General features: G+C 32.5%; 1 long non-coding RNA gene across 1 annotated transcript; it reads left to right on the top strand.

Moving 5' to 3' along the window:
• Nucleotides 1-11,287: 11,287 nt before the first annotated feature.
• Nucleotides 11,288-12,072, top strand: LOC124897558. The gene is made up of 2 exons (XR_007054313.1): nucleotides 11,288-11,865; nucleotides 11,988-12,072. It is a non-coding gene; the product is annotated as an uncharacterized LOC124897558 (long non-coding RNA).
• Nucleotides 12,073-17,817: the final 5,745 nt, after the last annotated feature.

Below are 17,817 nucleotides of genomic sequence, written 5' to 3'. Positions count from 1 at the left end.
TGAAAGCCGCATCTAGTAGAGTCTTGTACATGGGTGTGCTATGCGCTACATTTATGTACAGGAGGCTATAAGATGTTTTAGGAACAGTTTTCCTTCTTTCAGTATTCATGTCGTGCCAGTGAGCAAAAAGCTCAAGTTGAACTCTTAGTCTAATCCTTATTCCTATTCCATTTGCAAAACATGCCTCCTCACAGAGATAATGCCCGTAGGAATGACAATCAACCACCTCAGCCCGTAGATCCTCTGAATGAGCATGCGTCACATGCAGAGTTTCGAGTAGCTTTTTAGACGCTAGCCCAAGCTGTGACCACTAATGTTCAGGGCAATCGTCAGGCTGCAGCCCCACCTCAGCAAAATAAGGATTCAACCGCAGCCAGGATCAGAAATTTTATGAGAATGAACCCGTCAGTATTCTTTGGGTCAGTAACAGGTGAGGACCCACAACTTTATCTAGAAGAGGTGAAGAAGATCACCAAAATTATGGATGTGTCAAAGAAAGAGAGTATGGAATTAGCGTCCTATAGGCTAAAAGATATTTCTCATGATTGGGTAATGTTATGGAAAAAGAGTAAAAGGGAAGATGCAACTCCCATGACTTGGCAGATATTTCAGAATGCCTACTTAGATAAGTTTTTCCCACTAGAGATGAGAGAAGCTAAGGTAGAAGAGTTAATGAACCTGAGACAAGGCTCCATGACAATGAAGGAGTATTGTCTTAAGTTCAATTAGTTAGCTAAATATGCTTCTGACTTGATAGCTGACCCTAGAGCGAGTATGAGTAAATTTGTGATTGGTATGTTCGGATTGGTGTTGAAGGAGTGTAGAACCGTTATGCTCAATAGAGACATGGGTCTTGCTAGGTTAATGATGCATTCCCAATAGATAGAGGTAGATAAATCTAAGGAAAGAGAGAGATCTAATAAGAGATTCAAAATAGGTACTTACAACTTTTCTCAAGTCGGGTTACAGGGTGGTAATCGTTCTCACCATAGTCAAAAGACTTCAGTCCAAGCTCCATCCTTAGCTAGTGTGCCTGCACCAAATTTCGGAGATGTCAGTCATGATAGGACGCCAGGCTCCAAAACCCAGAGTAGTGTTAGAAGTAAGCGCACTTATCCACTTTGTGGAGAGTGTGGCAAAAACCATCTAGGTGCATGCAGAGCCAATAGTCAGGTATGTTTTGGATGTGGTAAGCCAGGTCATGAAGTTCAGGAGTGTAGAGTGTTAGCTTAGAAAGATAGAGATTCGCGTCAGCAGGGCGCCACTCCTAGTACCACTAGTGGTCAGCGTCAGAACCGACTCTATTCACTTCAGACTCGCCATGATCCAGAAAATTTTCCTGACATAGATTCGAGTACGTATGAATATTTTATATTTATGATATGCATTAGTTTCAGACTCTCGAGGTTCAGTCATGATCTAGTTCATAGATGCCCTGTGCATCGCCCCAGTATATCAGTAAAGTAAGTGTGCATAGTGGGACATAGTGTCCCAAGGGGGAGATACTCCATGACTCCCCGAAGTTATTATATTCCTTAAATCCATTTAGTTTCATGCTCATATTCTTATTACAAGCTTTGCACCAGTCATTATTGCATAATCAGTCATGCCTCTAGAAGTCAATTCAGTCAAACATTCATGCATTAGACATTCATGCATTAGATATGCATGTTCAGTAGAGAAAGTTCAGTTTATCAGTATACCCAGTCATGCATCCATGAGAAAAAATCAGTCACTCATCCATGCATTAGATATGCATGTCCATTATGAGAATTCAGCTTACGAGTAACTTCAAATCTTATATGCATTCAGAATCAGTTACACATGCATCAGATATGCATGTTCAGTATGATAGTTTATCAGTCACGTCAATCATGAGATCATGATTCAGTTATTCATGTTCAGTTCATGTTCGGTCTATCATTCCTTCCCTCTCAGTCAGTCTTATTCGAGGACAAATGTTCCTAAGGGGGAGATATTGTAATACCCCAAAAAAAATCCTAACCAATATTAGCGTCATGTTTCAATATCATGCATAGTACATCATAATTCTTTTATTGTTTTATGAGCAAGTTATATGTATATTAAGGCTTTAAATAACTCCCAGCTATCAGACGACGCAAAAATTCCTTACCGATTGAATTCTTGGGAAGGATATTGCCATAGTCAACTTTAAATGAGCATATGTCTCGTTGTACTATGAATTTTTGAGCTCATGACCCACCAAAATATAGATAATTGAATTATATTTCCAACAATACCAATTTTTCCCAAATCCAATATTGGAGCAAAAAGTTATACCCATTTTACTCCAGCATGTCAGCCTGGAAACTGAGTGACGATATTTCTGACGACTTATCACATTTCTGACGACATTTCTGATGACTTATCACATTTCTGATGACTTATCAACCATGTGGTCAAGCTTAGACAACAACCTATCAATTCCAGCTCCTAGGTAATGACCTGGGCTGATGGGCTATCACAGATCTGACGGCTTATCAACCTTGGTCGTCAGCTGATAATTTCAGCAACTAGGAAGCGGTTTCATAGGGGTATTTGAACTTTTCCTTCACCTTCCACGACATAAATCATCAAAATCACGTACATAACCATCATAAATCAATTTTAAAAATCCTTAATCCTCTCCATTCTCAAGAACAAGAAAATTAGGGTTTCCGCTCAAGATCATCACCCAAGAACAAGATTTAAGCTCTCCTTCAAGAAAACCAAGAAATTATTATTCCCAATTCAAGAACCTTCAAGAAAAGACATTCTCGTTCAAGATTCAAGCTTCTGAGGTATGCAAGTGTTGATTCTTGAGCCCCTTCCGCCCAAGAAGTTCAAGAATCCCTCTTTCTAAATTTAAGATTTTAAATTTATGTGTTTTCCATGATTTATGTGAATTAAGTTTGAAGGTTATGTTGTTGTTGAGTTTTAATTCATGATATGATTATAAAGTTGCAAACTTTGACCCTATTATGTAGTAATTATGTAATGTTCATGATAAATCCCTTCAAGTTGTATATTGATTGATTATCTATGAGAATTAGGTGTGGAAATTGTTATATGACCAAAGCATGCTCCCCATGTGTTTGATAAAATGCTTGTGTGAAGAAAATTGGGTCATTATAGTATATTTCTTAGAAACCCCCAAATATAGTATAAGCCATGCAGGCCAAGTGTTTGTTGAGAGACCATAGTGAATGAATTATAGTATGTTATGTGCATTCTTATCCTTGTGCATCCCTTGTTGAATGAATTATTATATGTTAGTATGAAATTCTCAATTATGTATACTTGAATACATGTTATGATGTTGATGTTAGTCGTGAATTCAAGAAGTTATGTTTTGTCAGTTTTCTTCTATCGAGTCCTGGGGTTACTTGTACCTGAAAAATATAGTTGTGTGCCTAGAGCCGAGTCAGTTTCAAGATAATTTCAGTCATGCTTTGATCAGTAGAACTTAGTTAGTTACAGAATTCAAAACTTAGTATCATTCTGTCAGATATTAGATTTAGTAGTATTCCGTCAGATAATAGAACCAAGTGAGCCCAATCAGATATGTCAAGAAATATGAATAATAACAGATTTAACTCAGTTTTAATTCAGCTAAGAATTAGTTCAGAGTCTTTCAGTTGAGAGTCGAAACTAGCATCGAGCGAGTATGGGAGTGGCGGCTTCCCCGTTAGAGAGGCAGAGTTGTTAGCAGCAATCCCTGTACTCCAGAACTGCGTAGCCAGCGCAGGACCAGAAGTCACCCGTCAGATTAAAGCTTGACTTAACTATTATATTTCCTTAGGCTTGACTTCTTGTTCAGGGTCTCCTATCAGAGAGGCTTGACCATAGCAGAGGTCTTTACCCGTGGCATGGTATTGACATCCTTCCAGCTGTAGTTACAGGTTGGACTCCACTAGTTCAGATTTGTGGCATGTCGATTAAGTGAGAACTCCCAGTTTTATTTTTACACCTAGGAATTCTATCTCTGTTTTTCCTAGTTCTACTTTTTTCTTGCTTAATATGATGCCTGTGTTTATTATAATTTCTTTAAATTTTTGTAAGTGTTTTATATGATCTTCATATGTATTTGAGAATATAAGTATGTCATCTATATATACGAGTATAAATTCATAGTATTTTCTAAATGTTTTATCCATAAATTGTTGGAATATACTTGGTGAATTGTGATATCCAAATGGTAGTACATTTCATTGGTAATATCCTTGTGGTACTGTAAATGTTGTATACTTCTTACTATTATCTTCTATTTTGATATGATAAAATCCTGATTTACAATCAAACTTACTGAAAAATTTAGCTTTTATTCCTCTAATAATTAATATATCTTTATTAGGTATGGGATGTTTTATTATTTTAGCCTTTTTGTTTAAATCCTTATAATCAATAACCATCCTTGATTTTCCTCTTTTTATTTCGGAATGTTTTAGTACTATAAATGCTGGGCTGCTATATTTTTTTTCTTCTAAATTTAATTTTTCTTCAATATATCCTTCTTTAGTCATTTCTTCTATATGTAATTTAAATTCTTTATAATCACTTTCCTGATATGTGATAGGTGGTTTATATCTTTCGTCATCTTCATTTTTTAATTCTATTTTTGCATACGTTTTATGTTTTTCCCATTGTTCTAATGGATTTTCTCCATAAATTTCTGCTCCTAATATATTATTTAGCTCGTTTTCTCTTGTATCTGTAATTGTATTTATATAAATTTCTTTGTTTTGTAACGGTTGTGTTATACTAGGGTTTCCTTTTTTCCATGGTTCTAGGATCTTTTGTTTTGGATATTTGACTAAATAATTTGGGTAAGTTTCTTTGTTTTTTGTGAATTTTATTAGTCCTTTATCAAAGTCTAATATAATTGGTCCATATTTTCTATAAAATGTTGCTCCTATAATTATGTCTGTACTTATGGTATCTATTGCATATATATATGGAATTACAAATTCTTCTTTTGCTATCATAATTTTTATATTTTCTGCTTTTAAGTTTGTAATATTTTTTTCATCATTAAATCCTGATAGTACCTTTGTATCTGTTTCTTTCCATAATTCTGGTGGTAATACATTCTTTTTACATAAACATATATTTGCTCCTGTATCAAATAATCCATGATAGATTCTACTCATATACGTTGGTATTTTTATTTTTATTGTCATATATGTCATTTTATTCATTTAGTTGGTTCATTTGCTCTAGTTCTCCTGATATTTGGTATATATCTTTATATATCCTTGGTATTTTTATTTGTTTCATGCGTATTGTTATTTCTAATATATCATTACTTATACTGAATGCTTTTAATTGTTCTAATATATCCATCCATTCCTATCAGTATTTGTTGCTTGTCTTCTTCTAATAGTTTTATTGTATCTACTAATCCTATGAATTCTATAACTTGTCTATTATCGTTTATATCTGTCAGTTGTATTTTTAGTTTTGTTTCCTTATTATAGTTTATATATTCATTATTATAATTTATTGAACAAATATTTTCTCTTAAATTAGTTGGTTCGATTTTTTCTTTTTCTAGTATTTTAGAGCTTATATATGATTTAGCTGCACCTGTATCTATTAATATAGGATAATGGTTTTTTAATTCATTATTTTTGTTTAATATTCTACCTATTATGTGGAATTGGTTTCTGTTCTGCTTAGTTCTTATTTGGGGAATGTTTAATATTCTATTATTATTTCCTGAGCTTTCTCCTTTTTCTGTTATTGACTTATATCTATTACTATATGTTTTCATTAATTTTTGGTCTAATGTTCGTTCAGGTTTATTATATTCTATAAATTTGTGATCATTATTTTGTATTACATCTTGGAATAAAGGTTCAATTATTATATTATTTTTGTATTGTTTCTTGTTTTTTATTATATGTTTCTCACTTAGTACGTATAAGTTTCGCAATCTTATACTAAATATTTTGCTACCTTCTGTCATTTGTATTCCATCTAAATTCCAATATAATACTAATGACTTGCTTATATTTTTATCTTGTATGCTTATACTATAATTTATTATCTTTTTGAATTTTACTTGTTGGTATATTAAATTTCCAATTAATGTTGCTACTAAACTTCCTTCATTAGGATATGTTATTCGATCATCACACAATAATAATTCAATTGGTGTATCTATTCCTTCTTTAAAATATCCTTTAATAATTATTTCTACTGCTGCCAAATGTATATTTTTTATTTTATTTTTATGTTTATCTGGTATTTTTTCTATTTCTTGTTCAAATATTTTTTGGTTATATAAGGGCAAATTTACTTTGTTTTCTTTTGTTTGTAAGTATTTAACATCTATTGGATGCTCTATGTCTGTTAGTATATAATATTCCAAATCTTTTTTCCCAAATATTTCTTTTATAGCTTTGTTTTTAAATATGTCATTTTTATTCAAATCTAGATCTTTACTCATTATTTGGTTAAATTTTTCTGTGTTAAAAATTATTTTCACTGGTTTATTACTATCTTCTTCATTATACTCTTTTATAATATTTTCTTCTTCCGTTATCATATATATATTATTGTCGGAACTGTATCAATATTCCTGATCTTCATATATATGTTCTGGTCTATTTTCTTCATTTTCGTATTCATATTCTGATATGTATATTATGTCATTTTTATCTATTTCGAATTCTAATTCTTCTATATCTTCTGTTAGTTCCACACATTGTATATTATTTATCTTTAAGTTTTTATTTTTTCTTGGTTTTTTGCAATTTGGACTTATGTGTCCTTCTTCGCCACAATTATAACATGTACATTTTGACTTATTCCTGACCATTTTATTTTTTGGTCTATAATATTTTTTATGCATTTTTGGCTTATAGTATTTTCTCCTAATTTTTATGTATCTCTTTATCATTTTTCTCTTATATCTTCTTTTTTGAGGGTTTTTACATCCATATTGTCCTACTTCATAATAATCACAATCTAATTCTGAAGTTTTTTGTATTTTCCTAGCTGTTTTATTTAGCCAATTTTTTCTACATTTTTCTGCTATACTTTGCATTAAATATGTTGTTCTTGATCCTATGCTATCTAATACTATATTTCCTTTCATATTTTTATTGTAGTTTTCTAGTATTTGAGATCCCCATGGTTCTGGTAGTTTTGAATAAAACATATCTAATATACTTTCACTTTCTTGTTCTGTATATGCTGCACTATAGAAATAATCTTGAAATTCACATGTATATGCTTTTAAGTTTTCATGTCTCATATCACATATTCGTAATTGTATAATTTTTTGTCTGGCTATTGCCTTTTTCCTTTCCATTTTATCTACTTCAGATTCTATTCCTAATTTTCCAAATTCTGCTCTTATTGCTAATTCTGTGTTAGTAAGTGATCCTAATGATGATGTTCCATCTAATTTTCTTTTTGTTGTTTGTGTTAGTTGGTCATACCATTCTTTTACATTTCCTATAAAAGTTCGTGCTATAAATTTTTTTGTATCTTCATTATTTAGTTGTTGTTTAACAATTGCTATTGACATGGCTTGTGTCCATTTTTGTATTTTTTCTTCTGCCTCTTCAGATGTTGTACAGTCTAAATTTAGTATTTCGCCATTATCACTTATTGTGGTATTCATATTACTTTGATATGTTGGTTCAAATTGTTCCCTTCTTTGCCTAATGTATTTATCTCTGCTAGATTCTCTTCTTACATCATTCTTTTTTTCTCTTATGTCAGATTTATAATAATATGGTTTGGGTTTATACATTCTGGGTTTTTCTTCATAATCATATTCTTGGTTTTCAATTTTTACATTTATTTCTCCTTCACTATCCTCTCTAGTGCTACTTAATTCACTATCTATGTTTTCGTCTGTTTTTATTTCATTGATTAAGTCTATATTTATATTGTTAGTTTCTTTGCTTATATTATCGGGATCTAATTCTTCTTCTTCTTTTTCTATAACCATAACTTGTTCTTTATCTTTTCGCTTTTGTTCTTTTAATTCATTAATTTCTTTTCTCATCTCATCAATTAATTCTAATAATTGATTATTTATATCCGTTTTTTCTGGTAATGGTACGTTTGGTATTATAATTGTTTCTTTTTTCTCTAATTTTCTTTTTTGTTTTTGCCATTCTTCAAATTCTTTGTAGACTCTTTCTTTCCTTTCTAGTTCTATTCTTTTTTGTTCTTGGGTTTTCTGATTTTCTATATATCTTGAATATGCTGGAGTATCTAAGATTGTTTCTGGTCTTTTATAAGTATTAGGATGTTTATTTTTTACATTATTGTATATTAAATTTAAGTTATCATTTATATCGTAAGTATTTCTTAATATTTTTCCTATGGCTTCATTCTGACTTAACTGTTCTCTTTCTTCTCTTTCTATTCTAAGAAATTGTTCGAAAGTTATGTCTGCTCCTCTTATCATGTTTATTGTATAACTGTTTGTTGGCATGATTGGTCCTTTTTGCTTTTTAAATTCTTTAATTCCTTTTTGTAATTCTTTTATTAGTTTCAATAAAGTTTCATCCTTTTGTTCCTGTTCTTTCTTCATTTTCCATAATTTGAAATCTAAGGATTGATCTAATTCAGTTATATATTTTTTCCTATCTTCTAACTTCTCATCAATTATCCTTTTTGCTTCATTACTAAGTATTTCTCTATCTTTTTCACTTATCTTATCTTTTTGTAATATTTCTTTATCTTTATTTGTTAATCTACCAAATTTATTCCATAGTAATTTATTTGTCCAATTTAATTGTCTATGTTCTGCAAATCCTACATCTCCTGATACTACATATGGTATCAAAGCAAGATTAAAGAAATATATCTGAATAATTATGGAATCAAAAGAATTCGAAAATTTAGAGTTGGAACAACATACTTATAAGATAAATGAAAATAGATTACCCTTAGATTCATATTTAAAATATCCACCATAGTATCAATCTTCAGAGTAGGACTTAGAAATCAGGACTGCCAGATATAGTCATCAATCTCAGTGAGAAACTCAGATAGTTCCATTGATTTATAGATCACCCGCTAGATAGGCTTGGTCTCAGATAATGTTATTCAGTATCAGTACCTACATAGGTCACCTGTCAGATAGGCTTGATCTCAGTCTCAGATTCAGTTGAGTATTCTTAATATCAGTTATATAGATCTCCCATTAGTTAGGCCTGATCTCAAGCCTAGTCAATCTTAATCATTATTAGAAGATTTAGAGATCATCCCGCTAGATAGGTTTGATCTCAGATTCAGCTAGTTAATATCAGTTATCGGTAGACTTAGTCATCCAGTTTATCAATATTAATAAGTACACATATCAGTTTCAGTTGCTTCAGATACGTATAATCTCAGTATGTTCAGAAACCTCAGATTAACGGTATATTTAGTATAAGTTATCAGATTCAGTCCCAGTATGCTCAGTCACATTATGCATAGTATGTTCAGTAGTTACAAATTCTCTATGTATGTTAATCCAGCTCTTGCATATCATTCAGTTAGTTATTGATCATGCATATAGCCCTTGCATTTAGCCTTACCTCATATAGCATGCCAGTACATTCCCACGTACTGATCGCATACCCGTTTCTTGCACTATGATATTTAATATCATAGGTTCAGGTGCACGAGATCTAGAACATTCATCAGTTTCAGTGAGTTCTTTTCATTCGACGATGATCTTTATTTCATTATTATATTTGATTCATTTTATTTTAGTAGATGGAGTAAATTACGGACATGTCCCATTAACTCTAGAGTTCAGACAGTTAGAGGCTTTTCGGATAGATGTATAAGTATTCAGTTTTCAGATTTGTGTATTTTAGATATTTTTAACCTTATGACAAGTTTTCGCTAGTTTTTCGCATTTATTATATTATATTATATCATATTATGAAGTGCTCAGGTATAGATATAAGTAGAGGGTTAGCTTGTGGTCCTTTAGGATCATGAGCACCGTGTGACGTTCAGGTTATAGAATATCGGGGCGTTACAAAACAACTCTACAGTTAGTATGGAATACATATATATAACTCTATTATGTATATAATTTTGAAATAAACCAGTCCAGCAGAGTCTATATCAAACATATAATATAGTATGTTATGTATATGGTGTTACATAAACATTCCCATCAATGTCAAACGTCATATATATACATACCTGTGATATGTATCAAATTATAATGCCTTCACTATTTTAATCACCCATAAACATAACATAGTTATGTATATAGGTTGAAATAATAACTTATTTCGATACATGATTTTGAAGTATTTGACTCGGCATTGGAATTTTTTATGTATTATTCCTAAACTGGCCAATTGTGGTGGATTCAGGCATTTTAAACCTATTCACTTCAATAAACGCATACGAATTATCATCCACCTTTAAAACATTCATAGTATCCCTGCCGGTAGATAATTCATTTACGGTGAGGATCACTTGTGGATCATCTACTAATCATTTTTAACCTCCATTAATGAATCCTTGATTTTATACATCTAGGAAGTATAATTTACTGGATTCGCTGCAATAATGCTGAAGAATCTCTTTGGCTTTGACAAGTGCTAGGGTTAACTTGCAAAGTATTTGTATTCAAAAGTTGCATCCAGGATAGACTTCTTCAATCACTGATAGTAACATCGAAACTCGAGTTACAAATTTAATTAGTTCCATGAACACTAGACAATGTCCTATAATCATCACACAACAAATGAAAGGTAGCTGTTGTTATGGATTTGAATAAGGGATTTTTAATCGGGAAACAAATTATTTTTTTAGATTTTAGGAGCATTTTGGGAGGTTGACGATGAGTTTCATGGTGGAAATTATGATGGATTTAGAAAGTGATAGTTAAAGAAAGAGAAATTAGGAGAAGGGGGAGAGCAGAGTGATGATGAAGAACGAGGGAGGAATCTTTTATTTTCAATATCATGATAAAGATGAAGTGGAGAGGAAGAGCGTTTTGAATGTGGCTCCTTGATTGTAGGCACTTTTTATGAAAATAAAATATATAAATAGGGAGATAGAGTTATGTATATGAAGTTAAGAGAGATAAATAGTTAAAAGAAAGATATTTGTAATTACTTTTGTGATTTGAGATTTTATGTAAGAATAGAAAGTAATGTAGTTTTGGAGAGTGAAATTATAAAAAGAGATATTTGTAATTACTTTTGTGATTTAGGATTTTATGTAATAATAGAAAGTAAAGTTGAAGTTTTAAGAAATTTTTCCTCAAATAAATGCTATATTTACAATGGACCACAATCAAATGGATGAGAAACCCAAAACAACAAGATCCTACTTATTACAAAAAATATTTGATATTGTACAAAAGAGGAACGTGGAAGAGGCTTCTAGTCTATTCTTGTACTCCATCAGTGTTGTCTTTTTTGCCTTACCTTGCACTAAATTCATGTTCTCGATTCATTCTTCATCTATGATATCAGCTCACATCGAGTTCATTCTTTGTGACTGCTTGCCTTACTCCATCTAACGATACCAGCTGAATGAGTTCTCTAATTTGTCGCTCAATGGGTTGAATCCCAGTGGGATTAATACCACCATTTGAGTTAGATCTGTGAACTCATCCATGTAGTACCTATATTGGAGTAGCAGAATTTTAGGTTCATTATGAACTTGATTTCATCCATACACCCTGTATCTCCTTTCTAAATGACCTTCTAATGATGAAATGTAGCTGAAGGAGGACAACTAAGACAACAAATTTTCTTTTTCGCAACTCTTTATCCTAACATGAACTTTTTAAGTTTGAGTTGTTCACATAAGACACTCTACGAATGCCATGAAAACCCACTCAATGAAAACTTCTTTGACTCAATAACGTCAGATCTGGTGAGTTCGAATTTGATTATTGATATTTTGTTTCCTTTATTTTCTCTTTTGCACTAATGTAATTTCTCCTTATTTCATAATTTGTATGCTTGAGTGACTACCTAATTGACATCTTTGAACAGGTATACCAACTTTTTCATTTATCTCGATTACAACCAAGTTATTATTGTAATTCTAGTTTCCGTGTATGATAATTTTCTATTTTCCCCATCGTTCAGTAGATCGAGCCTAATTAAAGACTAATACCACTACATAAACTTCAGAGAAAATAAGTTATTATCGTACCAAAATTTTTCTATAACTTACTTGTTGCCTTGCTACCTGTTGCTCTGTTATGATGATGCTTTCTGCGTCTTTGGTTGCTCTCATCTTTAATATGGCATTTGACTTTTGTGCTATCCATTTTGAGGCTTTGTTATTTTGAAATTAGGCATTTTATCTTTTTGTTTGTGTGATGCCTTTTGCTTTATTAGGTACTTCCTACAGTGTAGAATATGTTAGCTTGTATGTATCTGCAGGACAAAAAATTCGATTAGTGAAAAAATCTGTCAACTTGTTGCCTTCTCCTAGGGTATGCTCCACCACCACCTTCTTTCCCAACATCAACATTTTAATTCTCTTAACTTCCATAGCAATACTCCAGGGAATTTACCATTCCCATCTAAAACACAATGCTCCAGGAAGGAAATTGTGTTCAACACAATGCTCCAGACCTAATCTTAGTGCCACCACTTCTGCAACTAGATTAGATCCATCAAACAATCTTCTAACTTCTGAATACACAAAATTCCCTTCTCCATTCCTCATACAGAAAGCCCCAGAACTAGGGCGTGAGTTTCCTTTGAATGCACCATCAGAGTTGCATTTAAGGGATCCCACACAAGGAGAGTTCCACAACACCATCCTACTTCTTAAAGTTGTATAATCCTAAAAAAAACTTCACCAGTACATGCCATGATGATGGTAAATGTCTCAGCCAAGGGTAATTATATCTAGCCAATAGATATAAATTTTAGTTTATCTTAATCTCCATCCCTAAATAGGACATTTGCATCCATGATTATTGAGATCTGTCATGTTATAAATAAGGGAATAATATTAAGAAGTAATTGGAGCTTTGGTGGTCTGTCAGCTTTCCATTACTTGTACATCAAATCTCTGAGCTGCAAAAAAAGGCTGATAATTTCTTTTGCTGCTTCAAATCTGCACCACAATCTATTATCCAAAAGGCACTTAACAAATAATTGTTCAATAGTTTCCTGCATATTTTCTTCACAAAAAATACAAGACATATTTTCACATGCCCTTATCTTAACCAGAATTTCTCCTATAGGAATTTTATTTTTCCACAACCTCCACAGAAAAGAGATACTTTAAAAGGAATTTCTTAAACCCCTTAAGCCTCTTTTGCTTGTATCATAACTTTTCTAACTTTACTGTATACTTACCAGAAGGGTTGGCCATCCACCAAAGCCTATCCCACTCCTCAAATCCTTCTTCAACCATCAAGTTGTGCTGAACATGATCACATACCTCCTTGTAAATAACAATTCTAATAAACTTGAATTCCATCTTCCTTCTACAAATAACTGTCTCACATTCTCCACTATATGTACATCTGACTCTACAAGGCAAGAAAAAACGGAGAGCCCCAATCTGTGTGCAATTACCATGCCAAATATTAGTATGACCATTCTTGGGCTCCCACCATATTTCTTGATCCACATAGTCTCTAGCTTCAAGCATCTTCTTCCATATTTGTGACCCACCTTTTCATTCCACAACTTGAGACACATATCTCTTGCAATATTTGTTCCACATGAATATGGTCCACATATATTTCTCAGTTTTGAAAATACCCCATAACTTGGTAAATAAATCTTTAGAGATGCTAAACAAATTTCTAAAACCTAGACCTCCTTCCTTCTTAGGCCTGCAAATATCTATCCAAGAAACCCAATGTTTGTTTTTGCCTACATCCTTTAAGTTCCGTAGGAATATTGCAACGTTCCTATTTAATTCATAAATAATACATTTAGGAGGATTTATGACAGACAATAAATAAATAACAATAATATTCAACTTATTATTAATTAAAACAACCGTACCTCCAAAGGATAGTAATTTCCCTTTCCAAGTTGTACTTTACAGTGTACCTTTTTGATAAGCTCTACAAAATGAGTTTTTCGCTTTATCCTATGACCAATAGGACACCCCATGTACATCAGAGCAAATTTTCCCCTATAAAATTCAATACATTCTTCTATCTCCTGAACAACAGTGCCAACAATCTTGGTATGTATAATAAAGGTACTCTTATTTTTATTAATCTTCTATCCAAACTGTTCTTTATATTTTTTAAGAGTGTTCATCACCATTTGTAGAGATATTTTGTCTGCAGAGACAAACAAAATGGTATCATCAACATAGGCCAAATGGCTAATATCATCACTCCATTTTGGCATTCCAAAGCCTATAAACTCCTTATTGTAAAATAGAGAATTCAGGGCTCTAACTAATATTTTTGAAGATAAAATAAAGAGGCAGGGATAGAGGATCTCGTTGTTTCACCCCCTGATAGAGTGAAATAAATCATAAGGCTGACCATTGATCAGAATGGAATACCAATTATTTTCCATCAACCTCCAAATTTAATCAACCACTTGTTTATTAAAACCAATCTTTTCTAGAACTTTTATCAAGAAATTCCAATCCACTCTTATCATATGCTTTTGCCAAGTCTAATTTAATTACCACATTAGTCGATTTATCTCTTTTTCCAATGTCAGTAATTATCTCTTGAGCAAGAACATCTTTTACAAAACCAGATTAGTTTAGAAATAAGCATAGGAAGATAATTTTCAATTCTATCATGAAGAATCTTAAAAATCACTTTATTAAAAAAATTACTTAAACTAATTGGTCTCATGTATGTAAAGGATTGAACAAAGTCTTTCTTAGGTAATAAGACCAAATTAGTGTGAGTAATAAACTTTGAAAGGAAACTTCCTTTAAAAAAGTAATCATCATTTTAATAATATCAGCTCTTACAATATCCCAAAAACTTTGATAAAAAATCCAGAGAAACCATTTGATCTACTAGCACTTTGCCCATTCAATTTGAAAATGGCCTTTTTCACCTCTTCTTCTGTTGGTAAATCATTGATAACCTTATTTATCTATTCAGTAACCAAATTAGGAATATGGGTGAGTAAAGAATAATCTTTTTTACCTTGCTCACATGAAAATTATTTGTGAAAGTAAGAAATATCTTCAGTAGCCATTTGTTCATTACGTTCCGTCCATTGACTATTTTCTTTAATAATTCTATTGATAGTCAATCTCTTTATTCTCCTATTCACTAGACAATGGAAAGACTAGTGTTCCTATCACCTTTAGAGAACCATTGACTACCAACTTTTTGCCTCCAAAATGCCTCTTTAAAGTGCACTTATTTTTTCAATTTAGCCTATGCCTTTTGAAGTATACTTCTATTACTGGAGGTTGGATTTTTTTTCTAACAATTCTTATTTGAGTCTAATAACTTCTTCTCTTATGATCAATTGTTTAAAAATATCACCAAATATCTCTCTACTCAAAGTAAGAGTTGTTTTGGTATTCTTCATTTTTTGCTTTAGACAAATGAAAATATCAACTTCTTTTTGAGATGTCTAACTATTTCTCACCACCTTTAAAATCTGATTGGTCCACCCCAAAGTTCAAGAATTTAAAAGGTTTCCTAAAGTGCATAGACTGTCCACCACACGAAAGTAACAAAGGAACATGGTCTGACCCTATTCTTGCCAAATATTCTATTTTCACTTGCCCTGCTATGCCAAGAAAAGATTGATTCATCACAATTTTGCCTAGTCTTCCAAAAATACATTTACTTATGCCCTTCCATTCCATCATGTGAATGGACTCCCTTTAAATTTAGTGCCCAATAGATCACATAAGTTAATACAAAAAACAAAGTCTTCTACTTCCTTCAGAGTAACTGGAAATCTTTCAATCTAATCTTTATCACATTAAAGTCACCACCAGCCATCCAAAGTAAATTTATATTGGCAATTGAGTACATGTCTTCCCATAAGTTGAGTCTTTCCTGTCATCACCTTTGGCATATACAATTGCAATGACTCTTGGTTGCTTATATTCCCAGCAGTCCAACTATAATGTTGTCACTACTCAAGAATACCCCTAGTTGTAACACAGTGCTTAAGGCCATAAGTGCCCCCAAGCTATCCCATGATCTGGCACAAGCTATAAATACTGAAGGAAAATAATAAAATACTATGTGGAAGTTATTTAATAAATGTTTAAATAGTTAAATAAAAAAATAAAGGAGTCTGAAATGCATCATTGAAAATATAACTAACTGTTTGACTATCTGAAAGCCTCTAACATAAGGAGTTGATGCGACAAACCCCCAACTAACTCCAGCTGACTGTAATAAAAGTACTAAAATTAACTACGGATAACTTGTCCTCAAAGAATGAGGACTCACCACAATGTTGCTGAATGGCTCATAAATTGTCTAAGTATGACCAGGGAACTGGACGTCCGAACCTATATTATGAATGTCCTGGTGTGCGAGATACGAACTAACTACATATATATATATAATGGTATTGTACATGAATGCATAAACATGTAAATTGAATGAAAGACTAAGTAAAGCATGTACTGAAGAAATCTGTAAAACTGATTAACTGAATAACTGATAGACTGGACACTTGGTCATGCAAACCTAAACTGGTATAATCTAAATACTGAACCGAGATTGTGGGAGCTAACTACAACTGACATACCCCAATCTACGCAAAATTAGGGTCCAACTAATATCCCCAATTGGATGAGTATTAGTACTTTTCCAAGGGTACAAATACTGGCTGGCATAGATCTACTAATCTGATGTCCTAAAGAACAAGGGCCTCATGCCTCTACTGATGGGGGACCCCTTAAGTTCTATGGTGACATCGTAGGTCTGGAACTTAGTGACTTCTACTAACTACTCATGCCTAACTAATGAGGGAGCTTCCATCCCTGTGTTCACTCGGTGCTAAGTATTACTCCAAACTGAATGACAATGATATTATTTTTTTTTTAACATAATATGGTACTGATAAATGCTCATTAGGATGATATTCTGAATTTAATGATACAAGCATAATTTGAATGACTTAAAACCTGAAAACTGTAACATGCATGATTTTCCTAGGTATTAGGTGTTCATAATCCGCCAGCATAGACTAATGTTACTGAATAAGATAAGGAAATCATAGTATGGAATATCATAAATAGTACGCAATATGACAACACTGATCATAAGGTAGGTGACTGAGATTATAAAACATATATAAACACAATTCTCATGGAAAAACATATTTTCATGGTTCAAATTCAAAACACTTGATAGAAAATTTATAAAATCCATAACTGACATGAAATTGCACAAAGAAGGGAAAAGGGTTTATACTTGTAAAAATAGGTAATTCTTAGAACTCAATGGGTGGAAGCGACCCATTGATAATATCCCACATACCTGAGGGAAAAACCTTAGGGAGATTGCTTGGAATTGAACTTAGGAAGAACCCTAATTTCTTCTTGGAGAGGAGAAAATCGCCCCTTGTAACTTCTTAGGGTGGAAATACAATTAATTCATGATTTGGAAGAGTTTGGGTCTTTTATACCACCCCTTGGGAAGCCAAAACGATGTGGGTTGGGCTTTTAAAGAAGTGGGAAAAATACTTAAGAGCCCTTGGAAATCGTGCAGGAAATCTGGGTTCCCAGTTACTACGACTCACCCTATGACTCATTGGGACTGACTACGAGTCATAGTCTAAGTTGTAGGCTAGAATCTAGGGTTTAGGGCCCTTTTCTAGTCTGACTATGACTTCCTTCTTACGACTCGTAATGTCTAACTACGAGTAGTAAGATGGAGTCGTAGTT

The sequence above is a fragment of the Capsicum annuum genome, chromosome 1, assembly GCF_002878395.1.
Source record: "Capsicum annuum cultivar UCD-10X-F1 chromosome 1, UCD10Xv1.1, whole genome shotgun sequence".
NCBI classification, from domain to species: Eukaryota; Viridiplantae; Streptophyta; class Magnoliopsida; order Solanales; family Solanaceae; genus Capsicum; species Capsicum annuum.
The sequence above is the reverse complement of the archived record's forward strand: the minus strand, read 5'-3'. Positions and strand labels throughout refer to the sequence as shown.